Source organism: Protopterus annectens, chromosome 16.part0 (assembly GCF_019279795.1).
Source record: "Protopterus annectens isolate FY-2018-M chromosome 16.part0, PAN1.0, whole genome shotgun sequence".
Classification (NCBI taxonomy): Eukaryota; Metazoa; Chordata; order Ceratodontiformes; family Protopteridae; genus Protopterus; species Protopterus annectens.
The window spans coordinates 369,701,212-369,723,890 of NC_056750.1; the positions used below are offsets into that span (position 1 = coordinate 369,701,212).

The following is a 22,679-nucleotide window of genomic DNA, read 5'->3' on the forward strand; positions in this document are numbered from 1 at the left end:
TATCCCAAATATATACAGCATGACCTTGATTGTTATGATAGTGACATTCTTCGGCAGCTTCTTAGTACTATCTCAACTTATTTTTTACCACTTATGGATCATATACTCTTCATTCATTTCTATACCCTTTATTTTTGTCTCTGTTTTGGAATACCTAATGGCAACACCTGCAGGGCTACTAGAAATTATTTCATTGGGAAACCATAAATAATGACATACCAACATTCCAGTGCATTTGTAATTTCTTTTATTTCTATTTGTCAATTGAAAATCAAAAATGTATCTGGTTATCACCCAGCTAAATGCATTGCTTTTCTTTGGTTACAGACATTTTTTTTCCATAGTAGACATTGTTTCTTCTGATTTTCAATTCTGTACAACTGGGCATATCACGGGTCTTCATTCAAAATATCTGTCTGCTAAACATAACCCATTTCATTTAAATCTAAAACAGAAAACAAAGAAACAGTGTTAAACAGTGATATTATATTATTGATGCTAATGTAATTCAAATGACACATAAACTATGGCTAGTCTACCAATTTTCCCCTTATGTACAGGAATTAATTATGACTCTGTCTTCATCGAGCAGTAGGGAGAAAAGATACACCACGGGGAGAGGTAAATATTCCCAACTCCATGCTACACTCTGTAACTGCTGTGGGATAAATGCAGGAGGTTCAGCAAAAAGGGAAGGGGTAAGTGCAGGTTTATTATGGATGTGGAGGTAAATGCACTTCATCACCACAGGAAGTTCCAGTCTAGTGGAACTTGTCATGAACATCATGTGCCATGCCACATATTGAGATGAGTATAAATAATCCTTAAAGGTAATGCAGAAAGACTGTTGTATTCTAGGCTTCTAAGGCAAGCCTTCCAAGGTAGTAAGTACCAAGCATTTTCAGTATTATAAGGTAGATGTAATCTGCTCATACACAGATAATGTATCAAGGTATGCACCATATGTATTTGTTTCTAAATGTATTTAAACATTTTAACAGCATTTAATTACAGTTCAGTAGTATCAGACACCATTTTACAAGTCTGGGAAGATAGACTTTGAATAGCAGAGTTTATACTTAAGAATGCCTGTTTTATGAATGTTATGTACTTTTACATGCAAACTAATTACAGAGAACAACCAACAACAGAATAAAGCTTCATGTGTGATTATTTATATGGTGACATTTGCATTGGAACTGTTAATTAATGCAAGGATTACATAGAATATGGGTTTTGTCCGACAAAAAAAAGTTGAGAGGTCTGCATAACCTAAAGACTGTAGATTAATTTGTTCATATTTATCTATGTTCACAACTTTTAATGTGAATATGATCTGACAGCTCATTATCTGTTGCTTTACAGCATCTGTACACAAACTCAAAACAGCATCAGAAATGATACAAGGTGCTCAGCTTTGATGATGCAGCAGGTAAACAGAAAGTAAAGGCAAAAAGAGAGAAAGAGGGAGTGAAGTAAGACAGCTGGGGATACGAGGCTCTGCAGTTGCAGGAGCTATCTACATGTTGCACTTATAGGATGAGACATCTGCATTCCAAATGTAACATAAATAAGGGCAATTATATTGCACAGGGATTGAGTATGATAACACCAGCATTCAAACTACACACAAAGGAGACTTGACAGCAAGTGAGCTGAAATGGTGCCAGTGGACAATCAGAAAGCGACATGTCCACCATGAAACACAAAGACAATAATGAACAGGAAGAAGGGGAAACTGAAATGTTATCTCTGAGGCTAGAAGGTTTGCCAAACAGCTTAATGTACAGGAAGCGGAGCAGTTATAAAGTATGATCACATTCCTTGGAGCAGGGTTCAAGAATGGGCAATGAGACATGGATAAAAGTCATGGGAGACTTAATCTTCCTAAAGTAAACTGGGATCAGCAGAACTTCACATTAAGGAGGGATACGAAAATGATTAATTCTGCATGTATTCTCTACAAAGAAGAGTTAGGAGGGTGGAGATGAGCGTAACACTAAATACCAGTTACCCTACCCCAGTGTATTTCACAACCCTTGTAACAGAATGCGAAAAGCAGCCATTATGAGACAATGAAGAAGATGTCTCTAGAAGGAAACACAATGGCAAACTGCTGACAAAAATGACAGAAACAGCAACAAAATGCTTAACATGAAAAGTGCAGGGTACCTTATGCAGTGACAAAATGAAATTGTATTGTACATGAGAAGGAAATGTTATTGGAATTTAAGGCTTCAAACCAAAATAAGAGAACCTATGGGAATTATATGTGAAAACAAATAGAGAAGAAAACTGTTGATAAGGAAGTCAGGGCAAAGTAGCAAAATTCATCCGGAGGGCCAAGACAACATATGAGAAAGATGGCTAACAGACTTAAGCACAAGCAAAATTAAATGTCATATATATACTGCAGGAAATAAAAGAACTGATGTTCATGTACCAGAAAGAGCAGATAATTAGAGGACTTGTTGGACCTTACTATTCATTTTAATAGTAATACATTAAGATATAAAAGCCCACATAATGTTGATATGCAAAGCCTTATCTGATAAACCAGAGGATGCTTCACACCCCCTCTAATTTGTTTATATTTAGCTACTTCCCTTCCTTTTGTCTTTTCTTTAACTGTGGTCTCCTCACTCGATGTGAGTCTCAATTATGTATCTATATAATGTACCATATCCCCATCCACTGTGTATAGTCTTGTAGTTCTACACCTCTGCCCATATCTTAGTCCATCTCATCTTGGATAACCTCCTCTATAATATAGCTAGTAGCCCACTTTTTTTTCTCAGTGTAAAGACCTACCAAACTGCGTAAAGGTTTCTAAGTAAGGTATGACCTGTTGGCAGTGTAAAGATTCTTTGTAATTGTTCCTTGAATAAGCTTTTAACAGTATGTTTTACAAAATGAATAACCTTCTGCTGTGTATATAATGAGAGTGGGGTGAAGGATTTTTTTTTCCAGAAGCAATGAGTGTAATATTGCCACTGTGGTTGGTAATGTGCAAAGGAGGACTTTCCTAGAGGTTGAAAAGACTATTATATTAGTTTCATGATGCACTAAGCATGAAATTCAGTGTCATTCATTCTATATGAAGTTATTATTTTGAAGGTCACAGTGGACCTTGAGTCTGCCCTGTCACTCAGTGGTTGTAAAGCAGACAACTGATTCTGGATAGGACACCAGTTCACTGTGGGACACTAACATTCATACTTAACATAGGTTCATAGGTATATATTAGGCTAATGACCATCAGAGGCCTTTATAAGCCTAGCCTTGCAACTCAACCCAATTGTATCCCTATGGTATCATGGACGTTTATTAGGAGGGAGTAAGTTAGTTTGGATGCTTCTAGAGGTTATGTGGGGAGTGTGTTAGTTTAGGCCTTATGGTCTGTATATGTCCATATGCGAACCAGACCCAGGCTGAAGTTTCCATTTTCCATTCATTGGTCAAGGTTATGCTTTAATATTGTTAGGGATGGACTCTGTTTCACATGGATAGATAACCTGTTCAGAGCATGGGGATCCTCTGAGACACATATCTGTCTCGCCAGCATGTCTTACTTATGTCATAAGCAAAATTTCAATCCTCAAAATAGCATTCACAGAAGGCACGAGGAAATATTTATTTAGCACTCATCCAAAGGCTTCATCAGTATAAAATGACAGAATGTCAACCAACTTTTATATACTGCTCTACATACTCATTTAAACAATGGATTAAACAATCAAACAATTGAAATCTAAAAACTTCAGCAAAGCAACTTCAGTCCTGAGATCTAGTGTTTCTGATGGTATTCATTATGTAAATGTGGAAAAGGTCCGTCAGAACTTCATCAGAGGATACCTTGCATACCAGGCATAGAGCACCTCTCAGTAGCCCGTAGGAGACCAAATACAGAGAGAGTGCGTTAAAGCAATCCAGACAGGACAATGTGTTTATTCCCTGGATTCTTCTGCTAAGGAACCTTTGTGGACATTCAAACTATTGCATATGTCTGGTCAGGTACATGCCAAAGGGGACATTATACTCATTGATGGGTCTGATAAGGGTCAAATGAAGAGGTGTTATGACTTCCTTAGACTTGGATGTCATGCCCTTAGTATAGGTTGGGCAACCCAGAATAATTTTCTTACTACCTGATTACTGTCCACGTATGTTCCCAGATCCCTGACTACTGGATCAGCTCTTAGGGGTGGCTTATCAATGGAGTAATTAGCATGATTGCCAGGTTTTCCAGAAGACAATATAATGCATTTCTTGGAATTGAGTTTTAATCCATGACTTTGGCGCCAGTCATTTGTCTGTGTTAAACCCTCTTGTAAGATGTATGTGTCATGTAGGAATCTATGATAGCTCCCAATTTGCAGTCTTCTGTGAACTTGGTCAGCCAAAGGCCTTGACATTAATGACCTTTACCTCCAAAAAGTACATGCAAAATAGAAATCCTAGCACAGAGCCCTGCAGTACCCCACTGGTGACCGGTCTCTTAGTGGAGGTGGTTTCACTGATCTTGAATTCCTGAATCTTGTCTGGGAGACAGCTGTCAATCCAGTAAGTTATGTAGGTGTTAAGCCCCAGTTCACTCAGTTTGTCAACTATACCTGAGTCAGGTATTATATTTTATCTCTTAGCCAATCTAGGTAGGTGGTGTGCACCATTTTCCCTCATCCATTGCCTTGGTGACCTTGTCAAAGAAGTCCACCTAGTTCAGTAGGCATGACCTCCCCTGGCAAAGCCAAAATTCATTGGGTTTTATGTCTGAAGGTTGCCTATGTCTTTGTCAATCATTTCCATGACAATTCGTTCCATGACATTTTCATATTAGACTAGTCAAATTAATAGATCTGTAGGTTCTGGGGACAGGTGATGGTCCACCCATGTGAACTGGAATAACTGTTGCAATCGATCCTCCATTTTTGTGGTACAAAGCCCATTTTGAGGCAGTAAGTGACTCAAGTGGTCTTGATAGGTCATGTTTCAAGCAATTAAGGAGGCATCGTGGGATACTGTTAGGGTCCACTAGGATACTGTTAGGGTCCACTGAGGCTGTGTTTTTGGCCACCAGGACCTGTTCCCACTTAATAGTTGGGTAGTTACACCACTAGTTATTTCATGGGGGAGGTGGTGGAGGGAGTGGGGGATCAAGTTTGAGCTGAATTGGTCAGCCAGCAAACTCACTATGTCGCTCTACTCATTAAAGGGGCAACCTTGACTACCAGTTCAGCAAACTGGTGTGTGCTAGTTTTTGAGGTTTTGGACAGAGCTGTAGAAGGCCTTGTGGTTGTCTTTAGCCTGTGAGGCTATCTTGATCTCCTAATCGGCCTTGTTGGATTTAATTAGGTCTCTTACTTTCCTCTTTTGTTTAAGTAGAGAACAACTACCATTATGGGAATTGCTGTTCCTGATTTTAGCCATAACTTTTTATTTTGTTTATATACCCTATTAAGGTTAGGATTCCACCAGTGTGGTTTGTTTCTAGAGTTTATTTTGAATTGACTTCCAGTAGGGAAATCAGCCTCTATACAGACATTTACATGATTATACAAGGACTTTGTGAAGAATTCTGCATAGGTCGCTGTGAACTTGGAGTTGGGAGGCATTGAATTTTGGCAAAATATCACTTAATAAGATGTAGTTTGCTTTGGAATAGTTCCTAGTGTTAGTGTTACCAAGTTGTTTTTTATGTAGAAAGAGACAGCTTTGTGGTCTAACCTCCTCATCAGTGAGGGTGTGCGCATTCATGAAGCATTCTCCCATATTGGCAAGTACCGGGTGCAGTATGTATGAACCTCTGGCAGGCATGTGCACTATCTGGTCAGAGATATTTGTGTTGGTCTGGGAATCATTGTGCCTGTGAGTATGAGGCCGTATATGTTTCCCAGTCTATAGTGAGGTAGTTACAGTTTCCCATGAATAGGGTTTTTGTTTTAATGGTGAGTGTCTTCAGTAGGCCTAGGTATGAGCTGTGGGATTCTAGGGATATACAGGATGATGTATAGTTTGTTAGGATATGGCATGGGATATTGTCTGTTGATTTCATGAGGATGTATTCCAGGGTAACCTAGAGTTATATTTGTTGCCAATGTAGACTGAGAATCCTCCACCTTTTGTCCCTGTCTGTGTAGCTGATTGAATGTGTGGAAGGCACTGACACCTTGTACATCTGGAGTACTTTCTATGGATTTAAAGCATACATTTGTAATGGTACAGATGTTTGTATTATTTAATGTGAGCATGGCTTGTAGGGTGTAGAATTTCTTGCTTAGGCTCCTAGCACTGAAGCAGTAACACTTAAGTTTCTTTGGGTTTTATTTGCTATTTCAGTAGGTTTATCAATGTGACATTGCCTAAATAAGGATCTAAGGGGTGGATAAAGTTAATGCCAATATTTGGAAGTCTAGGGGAGAAAGGCGTAGAGCATCCTTTGCAATGTGATTTGTTAACTGTATCCTCCCATGCTGACAAGTATTGAATCCTCCTGGAAGGACACCAGAAACTAAGCCAATTATTGAAGTAAATCCTCTTTTGTTCATGCTTTGTCTTCATCCTTGAAGGTAGAATGCTGCTCAATGGAAGGCACATACCTGCCTGAGGCACATAGTCAGAGAGACCATCAATGTTTCTCTTCATATAGCCCAAGGAAGTACATATTAGCACATTAACACCACATGGACTATGGTAGAATCATACTGGTTCCAGTGGTGTAGTGACTTGAGAGCCCATGTAAGTTGGTGTATCCAAGCTCCAGATAAAGAACCAACCATTATGTTGTTCTTGTTCAGTCTGGTGAGCAGGGCATCTGTGTGTCATACAATGGAGTCTCCTATGACAGGAGTCCTCTCTGTGTGCCATACGCTGGAGTCTCCTATGAAAGAAGTCCTAAGTAATTTGTTTTCTTGCCTTAAGGGCTTTGTTCTTGGATCTTGTCTGGGTGTAGCCATATGTGTGGTGTTTGGTGTAGTTTTGGTGAGTGCATTAGAGATTGATGAGCTCAGGCATTGCCATTTATAGGCTTAGGAGTTCTTTGAGGTCTGGAAAAATTGCTTTATACTGCCTCAGAATAAGCTGGTCTGTGGGTGTGGCGGATGTACAGTGTGTGCTCTTGACAACTTCGTATGTGAGATTTTACCTCCTTTGAACTTTTGTATGTGCATCTCTCACATACTCTGTTTCTTTAAGGATTAACTAGTTGTCTGTGAATGTGAGACAATTGCTACATTGTCTCAGGATGCCAATCTATCAAGCTGGCTATGAAGATATTTGTAAATTGCATATCTATGTTGCCAGGACCTGTCTTTGGTTGGACAATTATTTATTGTGGACTGGATTATGCAGAATGCTACTTGGGTGTTCTCTGGGATTTGGCACTAGACTAGGTTAGATTGTGTTAACATTTGATTGTACTGCTGTTTAATGTACAAAGTAGCTGTTCTAAGCATGTCTCTGTGCAATGACTTTGTTTTAGCCACAGTAAGTTACAAGTTTCAGTTCTAAGGGTTATTTTTTACCTAAAATATTCTTTCTGGGCATTTGTGTCTTTACAGAGCACTTCTAAACTCTTGATGTAAAAGCACCCAAAAATTGCATGCCAGGGTGTTGCTACAACAAAGCAACACAAAACGATAAGGCAATTTTAAGTATTATGTATGTTTAAAATGATTTAAAGGCAAGATCAAGAAATAAAGCAAAAAAAAAGAAGTAGCACTCCAAACAGTTAACTGAAGTGCAAAACAATAAAATAAATCTATCTGCCAAAGATGGAGCAGGATTAACTCAGGATCCCCTCAGAGTGTAGAGGATGCCAAGCAGGTGGGAGCTCAGGGAAAATGAGCAGAAGACTATTTGTAGCCAAGGAGGTTTAGGAAGTGTCTGACAGGGAAATTCTATTTTCACTGGCGTTCCAGGGAGAACTCTACTAACAAGCACATAACAATTTTATTTCATTTTCATTTGTTAACTGAAAACAAAAACACTGATCACCTGATCACAATGGACGATTTTCAGGTTTAGCTCGGGAATATATAACTAACAATAAATAAAACTGACATTTTAAAAATGATACATGCCTAGTGATAAACAGTAAAGCATATTATACACACAAGCAATTGGCACTATGCTCATTTTTTTTAGTTTTAATTCTTTTGGCATCAAAGTTTAAACTGTAAGGAAATTACTTAATGGGATCAAATTGCAACATACACCATAACTATTTACTATATTCAATGAGGTATACAGCAGGAAGTGGGGGGGAGGCAGAAGTTAGGGAGCATGTTGAAAAGGAATAAGGTTGGGAGAATGAGAAAGTGGGGCAGTAAGGAAAACCTCATTGGTAGAGTAACAGATTACAGGCTATAGAGGGAGGGGAAAGTGGTATAATAGTACCAGTAACAGATATTGGAATTAATACAGAATAAAATTATACAACTACATTTTCTGTGTGCAGCTAAAAGTGTAAATCATTTAAGTGATATAAATTAACATTTTGTAGGACATTTACAAATGATGGGAATATACAAGTGAGAATTCACTAGTAAAAAATAAGTAGCAGATTTGGATGTCATTAGATATAATGGCTAGAAGAAGGGTAAATTTATAAGGTACAATGATTTTGAAGGAGGCTGATATAAGTGAAGGATAATTGAAATGCTTATGTGATGGCAGAGTTGTACACTGGGTAGCCCATCTTCACTAGTGTTCTTATTTTGTTTAGAACTCACACTACAACACAGTTCAAGAAAATATGCCACCATCTTTAAAGAATGTTATTGTTTTGATGACGGCATAAGGGATACATATGTAGGCTAGCCTTTGCATGCACAGAGTACTTGTTACAGTATTCCTAGTGGTATATCTGGCCCTCTGGGTAAAATGAGAAGGGTCTTCTTTGTTGATTGCGAGTCCCAAGAATCAATTTAATTATTTTCTTGCACCCTGTTGACCAACTCATTCCTCTAATGGGGTGAGGCCATCTGGTCCATTTTTCCCAAGTGAAGTTGAGAGCCTGCTAGTCTGCATATGATGTAGACTGTCTTATTCTCACATGTTCAACAGCTTGTATGTTTTACCACAGCTTCATTTTTAGGAGGTGCATGCATGCTATCATACAGAGACATCCTCATAACTAAGTGGCATTCTTCTGTATAGACTTTTTGCTGCGGATGATAGACCTGAACTCATGCCAGTGTCAACAGTGCAATGAAACCCATTCCTCCCCACCAAAACTGGTAAGCTGTATTGGCCACTCATGTCCATCTTCCTCTGCTCTGTCCATTCAATGTCTCCATCTAGTTGAACAGTGGTCCTCTGTGGAGTAATGCCAGCTTCATTCTTCTGCACCATGGAGAAAGCTGTTCTACTTAAGGAATCCAGATATTGCATGATGTTATCCTAACCTTTACAGAGGATGCCAGATGAGGGTGCCCTACATTGCTGTATATGCATGTATCACAGAAGGAGCAGATCTGCATACTTCAGTGGTAAATATTTGCATCATTATATAAATGCTTTTCTATAGAGGATATCTACTGTGCAAAACCATGCTTCTTTTTGAGTTCACTATTAATTTAATTTTTGAAAGCATATGTCCATTGATAGCTTGATATTTAGCATTATAGAATTTGCATTCAATATAATGGTATTTTAAGTATAAAATATTCTGAATTACATTACCTTTTTTGTGACTTCACCAATTCTGTGGACACAAATAAAATTTGAACAATAAAAATATTAGCATGTTGCTGTAAAATGCTGAGGGTGAAAACTAAACAAGCACTATTTAACATTCAATAGTATTTAAAAAACTTTCTTGGCTATATTTGAAAGATCTGGTGCACACAATTACAATGAGCTGGCAGTGCATTAACTTTCACAACCCAAGTTCAATGTCCAGAACTGTTAAAAACAGTAACATTTTATACCCAGCAATTAGTAATGGAAACAGACAAAATCTGGCCTTCTGTTACTCTTATAATTCCATCTTAAACTTCACAGTTATAATTCATATATAATTCATACATGTGATAATTGATATTATACAATAACTAGTCTTTAATATTTAGAGAGGTGTATGCTTATTAGACAGCCCAATCAATGTGCTGGATGTTAGAGCATTTGCCAATAGAAAGAAGTATAGTTGCTGACGTATTCTTGATTGGATAGACTTTCTGTTGGAATATACTCAATTAGTAAAACTATACAATATTTTATGTGGGACTGGTCAAAAATATGATGAAAATTAGGGATGTTCTGCAAAATTCTAAACAGTTGAAGCTTATTGTTGCTGATGCCATAACCGTACCTTAAACCTGTCCAGAGGCTTGCAGAATGTTTCTAATTTTCATCATATTTTTACATTGTCCCTCGTACAATCTTTGATTTTCTGGTAAATCATGAAGATTTCTGTCAGGCAACAAATGGCCCTTTAGGGAAAATAGAACTTATGCATATGAAGTAAAAACTGCTCCAGTACTGGAAGGCGAAGATTTTTTTTTGACATTCTACTGTGCAAAGATTGGAGACGATGAAGAACCAAACAGGACATATGATGATGTATCAGGAGGCAAGTGGTTACAATCACCAGAAAAAAAAGGAAATGGAAAGAACAGCAACAACAGGAAGAGACATTACCGAGTACCTTTTGCATGATAAACAAATGCATACAGATACTGCCATTTGGCACTTTAAGATTTTCAGTTTTAGTAACATCAGTATTGAATATGGATACAAGTCTGAACTGAGTAAAGGCTTTACATATGTACCTAATTTTAAGTTGGCTATATGAAATTCACTGGTGCAGTTTAGATTGACTAGACAGCTAAATGTTGAGATCTTTTTTGGACAGAAATAAGATATGTAAATTAAATGTAGTTATACTAGGAGAAAAAAGCATGTTTATTCTACCCACAAACCCAGTTGTCAGTATCTTTTTGAAAGAGAAGTGGAGATCATATCAGGAATATTTTGATTAGAAGACCAAATTGTGTTGATAATTTATTAAAAGATGAAAGAGTGATTCTGAAACAGTTAATATGTGACAAAACTATTGGGGTTATGAAACTTGATAAGGGAGGTAGGGCAGTAATGGATCAGGCTGAATATTCAAACAAGATATCTGAATAATTGAATCATGTGCATATATAGAGTAGTTTCAAAAAATGAAATTAATATAGTGCATACAAAATTGGATTTTCAGTTATTGGATAAAGTCTGTCAGGGTGTGATGCGGGATGACATATTTAATTATGTTCAGGTGGAAAAATCAATTATAGCAGCTATTTTTGATATACTAAAAATAAATACAAGTCAGGAGGATCCTCCCTTAAGACATATAGTGGCAGCTGGAAAATCCAAAATGGAAATTTAATCATTATATATTCATAGCAAATGTAAACCAGTACTGAGAAGAAAACATCATATAGTGAGTGACTCTTGGCACAAATTGAGAGAATTTAATTACAAACCATTTGATAATAATATTTTGTTACCATGGATGTGATCAATTTGTTTACTGTTATTCCTCATGATTGTGGATTGAGCTTTTTAAATATTTTGAGTGAGGAAGAAAATGTTATTAATACAGAGATTTTAACTGATTTATGGATATGGTTTTGAGTAATAAGTTTTTGTATTTTGAAGGCGAGTATCTGGAGTAGCTATAGGAGCCAAACATGCTTCCGTTTATGCAAATTTAGTTCTGGCAAAATGGGAAGAAAAATATGTATTCAAGTCTTCTTCGTTTAGTTATATATTAAAATATTTTAGATTTTTAGATGTCATCCTGCATTATTGACCAGACGAATACTGTACTTAGAGATGTTGAGCATTTTTTGATGCAACTGTTTGAATGCTCCTGCAGAGACAGTACGAATGATGTTACACTGATTATGATGGATGTTTGTCACTTTTCACGGTAATTCCTAATGGTGTAAGAATAGACTTTAATCTGTTTCTGCCCAAGAATTCTAATTACTCCACAGGTCAAATAGACTTGCTATGTTCATTACTTGACATCATACTTGGCAATAATATTTTTTTTATGTTTCATGATAGCTATTACCACCAGAAGGTTGGAGTAGCCATGGGTACCATGTGTACAAACAGCTATGCTAACATAGTGCCTGCATACTGGTAGTCTTTGTATGTTCTAGACAGAAGTAATTTTTTGCAGTACATTTCACATTATGTACTCTTTGTGTGGAGTGGCTCAGTAGAGACCCTTAATGAGTTTATGGACTATCTTTACATCAAACTACTAATTTTTAAAGTTCACATTTAAGTATTCCCGAAACTCGATAAATTGTTTGCATCCTGAATATCACAGATGGTTTGGATGCTCAACTTTATAGTAAACCATGTAAGAAAGTGAGCAAACTGCACTATCAAAGTATACTTCCTAAATATACAATGCATAATGTGCTGAAAGGGCAAATTTTAAAGGCATGCAAGACTGAACAGGAAGGATGAGAATATGCTCTTCCTTTCATATCCTGAGTGAGGACTTTCACTTCAGGGGGTGCTGTGAACAAGAAATAGAGATGGCACATCATGAGATTCTATCACATAGGAATGATATGGATTCACCATATTTCTCTAACTTTTGTGTTGACAACGTGGCAAGGTAGAACAAGAAGCTCCACATTTTTTTATAGAAATAGCTCCATTAAGAAATTGCTTTGTTATAAACTTCTGGTTAGCTATAGACCCTGTATTTCTGTTAGGAAAGGGACACATCCATACAGATTGTGTACCATGTGTAAATATGTTAAGACAGCAGACACCTTTGCACATCCTGTTACTGGACACATCTTTAAATTTGACTTTTATGCTGACTGTACAAGTAGCAACCTGGTTTATTTAGCTGTTAACCAGTATGGATGCTACTGTATTGGGAAAATGAAGCAAAAGTTGAAGAATCGTATCGGAACATTTGTATGAAATTAGTAGGAGTGACAATACAAATGCCTTGTATAAGTACATTTGTAACACAAATAATGATCACTCTCTTAAATATTTAGTTTTAGAATTACTGAATGCAGGAGCCAGAGGAGGTGATATTAAGACAAAGACAGAATGCTTAGAAGTTAAATGGATGTTGATTTTACAGTCTGATAAACAGAAGAGATTAAATGAGTTTGTACCTTTAAAACCCTTGAAATCACGCGACTTGACCAGGTGATTTTGAATTTTCTTCACTGTTTTTAAGCACTGTTTGTTAGTTTTTAGATATGATGAAGCACCTTTGGTGTGAAAGCGCTCATCTGTTATATATGTAATTTTTACAGTTTTATTTTGATGTAATTAGACAAGTATTTTATATAATGCTGTGTTAGCTGGTTCTTCATTTTATTTGCTGCTTTTGAATTTATTATTGAATCAGCTTTTGCCTGCTCAATTTGATGCTGTTTCCTGGTTCCTTCATTTCTTCTATTATTTTTCCATTCATGTTCCTATTAGTTCTATATTCCTTTAGTTCCTACTTCCGAATCTTATACCTAGCACAGAAACCTTATTCACTGTAAAATATACAGCATGCCTCATATCTTTACTATCACCCAAACCTTTTCTTGTTTTCTTTATTTAGAAGCATGCATATTGCTTTTAGGCATTCTTATAAATAAAATACTTTTTTTATCCAAGCCTTATTATTTGCAATCACCATTATATCATCTGCATAAGTCAATATAACTAGAATTCATTTTCTCTCATTTATCATATAATTCTCATCCTTCTTTTTTAAGTTTACTCATCTTAGTAGTATATTCATAACCAAAGCAAATAACATGCTACTTACTGGACATCCCTATGTTATAAAATCCCTTATTTCTATACTCTACCACCCATTTACTAAAACTCTTACTCTATTATTGTTGTACTAAACAACATATATTCCTGTTTTGTTACTTATATTACCTTCATAATTACCCATAAAATTTCATACCATATTGTATCAAATGCCTTATTCGAATCTCCTATCAAAAGTTTAACTTCCTCCTTTCTATTAATATCCTCAATGTCCCTCATTACCAGCAATAATTCCTGACATACCTTTCCTTTTATACTACATAGACTATCTTCCATAATGTTTTCCTTTTTATTTACAATACTCTTCTGAATTGCTTTCATTAATTTCTTATCTGCATTTTTCAATGCTATTAGTCTCCAGTTTTTGTTTTTTGTTTTCAGTTTTTCTTCATTTTACATAAATCATTGCACAAAACCTTCTCTTAACCATTCATTCAGTACCTTTAAAAATAAATCTTCTGCCAGTCTTTTATATTTTTATACATTTGATATTCAGTCCCATGTGGTTCTGCAGCTGAATCTGTATTCACTTGTTGGAGCACCTTCTCTAACTCATCTGATGAAATCTCCTGTTCCAAATCTTTATTGTCTTCATCTGATAATCTTTTAACATTCCATATTTCCCCTGCTCTTTTTTTCTTTTTTATGTAAATGTTTCTTGCCCATAATCTAATGCAATATGCATAATATGTTCCAGGGTTCTTTTTGTCTTTTTACATTCTTCAATTCTCTCATTAAGCTACTATTTTCCTCAACTAATTTACTTAAATATGCTGACAACTCTTCTTTTTTACTTCATAAAAATATCTTTGTTTAAATGATTTTCTGTTTTTTTCTTGATTTTTTTTCTATATATCACTTTTCTTCATCAAAACATTTTCTGTCATTCTTTTCAAATCCATTAAAACATCTTTACATATTCTTCCATATCTTTCTTTTCATACTTTTCTCACATCAATCTGCCAGTCTAAAAAAAGTTTTATATTTTTCTTTAAAAGCAAGCCACCATTCAGACCAATCTTTGTAAAATATTTCCTACCATATGAGATATTTCCATAATTATCTTCCTTCTGTTTTCGTCCCATGCTTTCTCATTTATCCCTTTTGTCCCTTTTCATACTTTTATATACTCTTTATTCTCCTTTAACTCTATCCATATTGCTAGTTTGTCTGAAAAGCTGTTATAATTGACTCTCCAACAACATTTAGCCCTTCTGATATTATGAAATTTTTTTTTAGTTTTACATAGACCCCCAACTATGTGTCCATTAGTTATTATTCCAGATACTTAACTTTCCACATCTCATGAGATATAACATTTTTAACATTTCCCCTCTTTTTTTCATTTTCCACTCAAATCACAATTGAAATCTCCCATCAGTGAAATGTTCCCATTTCCCATTTATTACTACATAATCTAAAATTTTATGAAATAAAATGTCCCTTTCTTTGCATGTAATGTAAGCATATAATGGTATAATTCTATATACCTGATCTTTCCTTCTTAGATCTAAAACAGTTAATCTTCCCATCATTAGTAATATTACACCTAATAGTTTCACTGATTTTTGACAAAGTATCACTATTCTAGAACATTGTTCATTTTCTAAATTCCAGTTATGTCTCCCACCCCAAATTTTTCTAACAGACAGACCATACATACATACATACATACATACATGCTTACATCTCAATAGCTAACTACAAAATGGCAGTCGGGTTAGTACATGCTCAGTATTTATACACTTGTACAAGCCCCTGGATAGTGTCTTAAAGGTACATACACATACATTGATCTACACTTATTTGTTAAAATCATTTATATCTTCCAGTACTATTGCATCTACATCACACTGCACCATTCTTAGACTCCTATCCTTCTAACTATATTTTAATACTATTTACATTTACAGAAAAGGGATCTAAAATTATTAACTTCTCTTTTTAATGTCTGAGAAATTATTTTTTACTTTGGGCACATTCACCATTTTTCTTATTGCATTTACCAATTTTATTTGTTTTTCTTTATCAAACGTATCCCTATAAACCAAAACAGGATAGGATTGCAACTGGATAACACAAACCTGGATAGATACGCTGTAGAACACACTGCTCGTACACAAGGATGAAGAAAAAGAATTTATTGTAAATCCACACGACATAAAATACTCGGGTTAAGCGCTTTCAACTGTTTACCACAGTCTTCCTCAGAACAATTCATTCATCAATTTCATTCTTTTTTATATGGTCTACTTGATTAAATAATTGAATGATTACATACAGAAACCGCCAAAAACTTTAAAGGCATACTGTTCACATTGCTGCCTGCATATTGAAATAGACTGTTCTTTCCAATAATAAATAGAACATATTTCCTTTTAAAATAGCCTTAAAACAAACATGTATTGTTAAATATTAACAGATTCATTTAAAATATGCAAATTGAAAACTCATATATACTTGATACGCTGTTATTATCAAAAAAGTCAAAAAATGTATATATATGTATATATATAAATACATAAGAATTTAATTTGTATTTAAAAAATGTGTATATTAAAATGTGTGTTTAAAAAATCTATGTTTCTACATGGAACAAATATATATCAGCTCTGCATATATAGGTGTATCACTACTGGGTATCCTACAACACAGTGATGTACGTTTAATTATAAACTGAATATGTGAGCTAAGTATATAATGTTATGCCCTAAACCTACCCTACCAGCAATATCCAAACATATGTAAATCACAAGTAGTGTGGGATAAAAAATGGTGTTAAGGATCATACATGTACTGAATTTACGAGAGAGCTAAAAATGGTTTGATACTAATAAAATCATTTAGCCCCGGTTTTCTGGTGGAGTCAGTGAGTATCTGCCATCTACTTTCTCTAAGGGCCAACTCCATTTTCCAGTTTCCTCCAAACGGTAGGATATGGACCTGATCAATAATAGTAAAATTAAAACTGTGGTCACTGCCTTTCTCTAAGATATGTCTGTATAGGGCATTTTTTGTATCACATTTTTGTATCCTATACTGATGTTCATACATACGCTTCTTCAGCTGTCTTTCCGTTTTCCCTATGTAATGTGCATTACATCGTGTACATAAAGCCGCATACACTACCCCTTTGGAGTTACAGTTCCCCGTCATACTTGTGATATAGGTGCGATTGATGTCATCAAGCCTGAATGTTTTGGTTTGATTAATATACCTACATTGTTTGCACCTACCACATTTAGTTGTTCCTTTATGACCTTCATTTTTATCTTTATCCCTAACGTAGCTTGTCCTCTCAAGCTAAAGCTGGTAGAGAATTACCCTGAGAATGATACAACTATAAGCTTTTTGAGCGATGACTCTTCAGAACATAATTTTACTCATACATCTGACATTGTACAAAATCGGCATACAACATGATGATTAAGAGTACAGGTATCTGTTTGCCTAGAAGTAGTAGTAGAAACAAAATGATTACTCAGAAGTAAGATAATCACACTGACCTTTCCTTAGTCATTAATAATTTTGATATGAATAGATTAGATGAATATTATAGAAATTATGGATAATCATCCTGATCAAACAATAGCTTTTATTCTCCAGTTAGACTTTTATTCTATTGTTTCTTTGTGGATCCTTTGAGAGACGAGAGCTTCATGTGATGAGACAGAACAGGTTGAAAGAAGAAAAAGAAGTACATTGATGAACACAAATGGGCTACATAATTCCAATTGGGCCCGCTGGAGCTAGGAATTTAAGAGGTGGCATTTGAGCTGTGTCTGAAAAAGATAGCTGTACACTCTAAAGTTAAAGAAACATCTAATGGTTTAGATATAAGCACCTCTTCACCTCAATTATCTTTTGCCAACTAACAATGGTATAAAAAGTTTAATAAATTGTAGTGGAATAGCAGATATAGGATGGCAAGATGTGTCATGGGTAAAGAAGTTAAAAAGAAGGGTGTTGAATGGTTCACTGAGGCCAAATTTTTGAAATGAAAACCAGAAAAGTCATTGTGATTTAGACTCTATGATATCTATTGATGCTTCTCTGGATGGGCCTGAAATTTTAATAATAGCTGACTCCTTACTAAAACTAACTGTTAACTTGATCACTGTTTCGAATGAAGAGTGTATAAACATTTTTTTTTTCATTACATGGATTAAAGTTAACAGATTATAAAGAGCTGCTCCCAAGGTTACTTAAGGCAAAACCAGGTTATAATAAAGTCTTCATTCAGGATGGGATAAATGATCTACTATATATTTCTTTGAACAAGATGAAAAATGCAGTGCTTGAGATAAGTGAACAACTAGAAACATTAAGTCTTGTGTTTGTGCTGTGTGAGATTATTTCCCCTCAGTGTTGGTCAGATTATCAGTGGACAAAAACTAAAATGTTTAATACCTGGTTAAGGCAGCTTCACTTAGTATATAATATTCCACTTATAACAACCTAGAAAAAATGTAGTACTAAGCATAATATGTTTGCATAAGCCAGAATTCATGTTAACTACCAAGGAGCAAATTTTCTTTCAAACATAATCATCAAATATATTGAATCTTTCTAGCAGCATGCAACAGGAGCAATAACCTCCTCATTCATTTTGTATAATCTAATACAACTATAAGATGTTACTATTGCAATACTCAAATCTTAGGAGCTAAATGAGATGATATGAATGTTATTGTACTTTCCTAAATATGAGATAGTTACCATTGCTAAAACCTAGACCTCCTCAAATTTGCAAATTCTAGAGTACAATAAATATGAATGTTTAAGGAAAATTACATGAGGGGTGGGGGGTAACTCTTTGGGTTCATGAATCAATACCATGAAGCTAATAAATATAAATGCAACTTTATAAACTGTAACAGTTCAGGTCTATAGCCATTGTATGCATCAATTTATAATAATATTATGGAATCACACCCCCTCCACGGACTCCGTAAGACATCATGATTATCTACATTAGTTGGATAAAACACTGGATGCTAAAAACTTAATATTATTGGGAGATTTCAACTAACCAGGTATAGCTTTAAGTGCAAAAACATCAAATAATAACCATCCAAGAGAATTCATCGAGATACTTTCCTACCATAATTCACAGTTAATTAATTAACCAACTAGAGGTAATAACATTCTTGACTTATTGGGAACAAATCTTCCAGATTTAATCAAGAACATTCAAATTTTGGTATCTATAGGTTCCTTTGATAATTCTCAATATCTTTTATCCATCTGTAATGGATAAATCTAAGAACTGGATTTAAAAAAAATAATTATGGGCTAATTATTATAATGAACTACAAGTAAGCTTGTCATCAATAAATTGGGGAAGCCAACTTGTTAAAGATGATGGAGGGTACACTTATCTAGATAGAATTTAACATAATGTTGTGAAAACAACTCTGTAACAGTCAGCTGATCGTAATAAATTCCCTGTGTGGTGGAATAATAAATTGATAAAGATATACAACAAGAAAAAAGGGCACTATGCACCTATCATGCGTCCTAACCATTATAAGAAGGAAAAGTTAAAGTTGCAGTGCAAGGAATCCTCTTCCGCAATAAAATTTTCAGAAAACAAAATATGAATATATGTTGGCCAATGATAGTACAAACATAAAATAAAATTACAAATATATGAATTCTTTTAAAAATAATGCTGAACTTATTAATATGATTTCACAAGAATGTATGCTTATCAATGATGATGAAAGACAGCAAACACATTTAACACTTACTTTGCTAAGGGTATTAAAGAATATTAAGTCAGCTACCTCTACTGGACCTGACTATATACCTGGGATTTTGATTAAAAAAATAAAGGATGCTTTAAAAACATACTTCTTTCAGGTTTTGTTACTGAAATATGGAACAAATCTATAATCAATTCTGTCTATAAAAGTGGTGACAGACGGGTAGTACAGAACTACACATCTGCCAGTCTAACATCATTATTAAGTACTTTGAAAGTTGTATTGGTGAAATAATTACTTTTGAAAACAATATTATTTCATTTGATATTTACCAAAATGGATTTATAAAGGGTTTGTTGACACACAGTAACTTCTCTGGATTTTATGATCACATAACTAAAGCCATGGATACTGGTTCATGTACAGGTGTTGATTATTTGGATTAAACTAAAACCTTTGATCTACTATCACTTGACACTAATGACAGAGTTTTTCAAGAACCTGAATAAGTATATAGGTAAGGCATAGGAGACAGTCTGTAATTATATAAGGCAAAAAAATAAATTTCAGCATATGTTAGATCAGGAATGCACCAGAGTTGTGTACTTAGACCGTTCCTGTTTAATGTTATATTTGCTTATTGTCTCCTTAATGAACATTGTTGGCTATCTAAGCACACAGGCAACTGCAAAATTTTTGCAAATAATGATGACTTTTTCATAGTAGAAATGAATATATGTTATGCATTAGTAAATGGAGCAACGCAATTTTTTGTCATTTACTGAGAAAAATGCAGGGTAATGTGTTATGTGATGCCTAATATAATCAAACCAAATTATTTTCATTCACCTTATCAGAAGTAAATTACTTTAGGCAACTTGGAATTAAAGTTGACTCATCTTTTTTGTTAGAAAGAAATGTACAAGCAATTTATAAAAATGCTTTTTGACAAATGGGCATTATTATAAAAAAAATTACAAGAAGGGATACTAATATAATGGTTACATTAGGTCAACCTTGGAGTAAAACAACAGGTTACTATATATGATATTGGGCAAGTAAATGTATAGAAGCTGTAGAAAGAAAATTTACCAAATGACTACCTACTATAAAGGATTTGTCCTACAAAAATAAATGTGATCAGCTTGGTCTATTTGCTTTTCATTATAGATATATTCGAGGGAACCTCATACTTATAAAGTGTTCATTGACTCATTTATTCAGTTAACTCTTGATCTTAAGGTGTACAACAACATAAAGACTCATAAACATTACATCTTAAAGTTCTATTTAGAATTATGTCATAACAATGTCAGATGGTTATATATCCCATAGAATAGCACATTTATGGAATATAATACCAGATATGATTAGAGGTGCCACTTCTTCTTCTTCCGGCTTTTCCCGGTTAGGGGTTGCCACAGCGGATCACCTGTCCGCTCATGATTGGCAGTAGAGTTTTACAGTGTCTAGTTGCCAGCCCGGCGCCCAACCTTCCACAGAAGACACACACACACACACACACACACACACACACACACACACACACACACACACACACACACACACACACACACACACACACACACACACACCTATGGCCAATTTAGAGTGTCCAATCCACTTGCAGCATGTCTTTGGGATGTGGGAGGAAACCCACGTGACCACCGGAAGGACATGCAGATGCTGCACAGAAGGCACCCCAGCCGAGGATCGAACCGGAGAACCTCTTGCTATGAGGCGACAATGCTAACCACTGCACCACCATGGCCGCCCTATGATTAGAGGTGTCACTAATATGGATAATTTTAAGTCACTGCTTGAACAGTCTGCTAAATGGGAACTTGATCCTGCACTCGGTAACAGTGTTTCTTGAAGGCTGTTAGGCTAGATCACTTTCCTCCTTCAACTTATGAAAAAGTTTTAGCTGTTATGTTTTAAGTATGCATAGCCCAAACACTTTTCTTCTGAACAGAACTTTATAACAAATAACATTATGAAACAGTGCACCTTCAAAAATGAACAAAGTACAACTGTATAGGTATGTTAAAAACAGGCTTACACTAATGATAAGCTGACCGCAGTGAGTAAGACAGCATGATGCATAATCCTTTCAAGAAATAAAACATGAAATACACGAATGTAACTGTTAAAAAGAAACATGCATTTAGCTTTGGTGTGTCTCGGGCCATATTTGTTGCCATTGTTACAGATGCTGTAATGAGTCTTTAGCCATGTACAGTTCCTTATAATTTAAAAGGTATAACATTGGAGTACTGGGAGAGAAAAACTCAGTTAAAATGACACCAATAATGTGTTCCCATGGCTTTGATAGTGTTCAGGATAGGAAAACCCTGATAAAGGTGCTTGGTTATTCTTCCTTCTACATTCCTTCTTTCATAGTATATTTATACTTATTTTTCTCACTGATCAATCCTAGGTCCATATATCTTTAACACTGGTTATTAATCTTTGTTGTCTAAAATACCGGTGGTTGATTATTTTAGATATGGGCTGAGGTGCCATTGACTGGACTGTTGAAATAACCTAGACGCTGACCTTGCCAACAACATTAGGTCAACAAAATCTGGCCAGGTAATGCAGTCAGGCAACTCTTTGTCTACTAGTATTTGCGTACAGTTCTTTGGTGATATGCAGCAAGGAAGGATATAGGATGAAGCCCTCATAATAGCTTTATTTTAAAACACACACGTGTCCAGGAAGGTTTACCTATGCAGATGTGAAGCACTGTCTTTCAGCTCATCATTCATTGCAAATGGAAAAATGAGCCAAAAAAACATACCCTCCCACATTGTATATACCAACTCCATGGTCGCACAATGGAAACTCCCACACCAAAAAGCACCACTAGCTGGCACAATACATTACATGGTGACAAAACACACTGAGATGAAACACTATCACACTAGACACCTGAGGCAGAGTCAGTGATGATTTGTAGGTATGCTGTCCAGGAAGGCAAACAAATCCATAGACTGGATTTATGATCTTTGGTGTGTTTGGTATGCTCTGACAAGGCCTTTTATCTGAAGTTGGAAATCTGCAGAATAAAGTACATCAAAAGGTGTGAATCACAACTAATGGGGTTAATCTGTAGGCATGGAAAGCCACTGTGTTCTGTTGCTGTTTGCTATTTCC

At 35.3% G+C, this 22,679-nt stretch overlaps 1 long non-coding RNA gene across 1 annotated transcript in view; it reads right to left on the reverse strand.

The window, feature by feature from the left end:
• Positions 1 to 250: 250 nt before the first annotated feature.
• Positions 251 to 22,679, reverse strand: part of LOC122790449 — a 36,143-nt gene continuing 13,714 nt past the window's right edge. Inside the window, exons 4-5 of the long non-coding RNA XR_006363019.1 lie at positions 9,682 to 9,703; positions 251 to 445 (exon numbers count right to left, since the gene is read on the reverse strand). This is a non-coding gene — a long non-coding RNA (uncharacterized LOC122790449). The remainder of the gene's footprint in view (positions 446 to 9,681; positions 9,704 to 22,679) is intronic.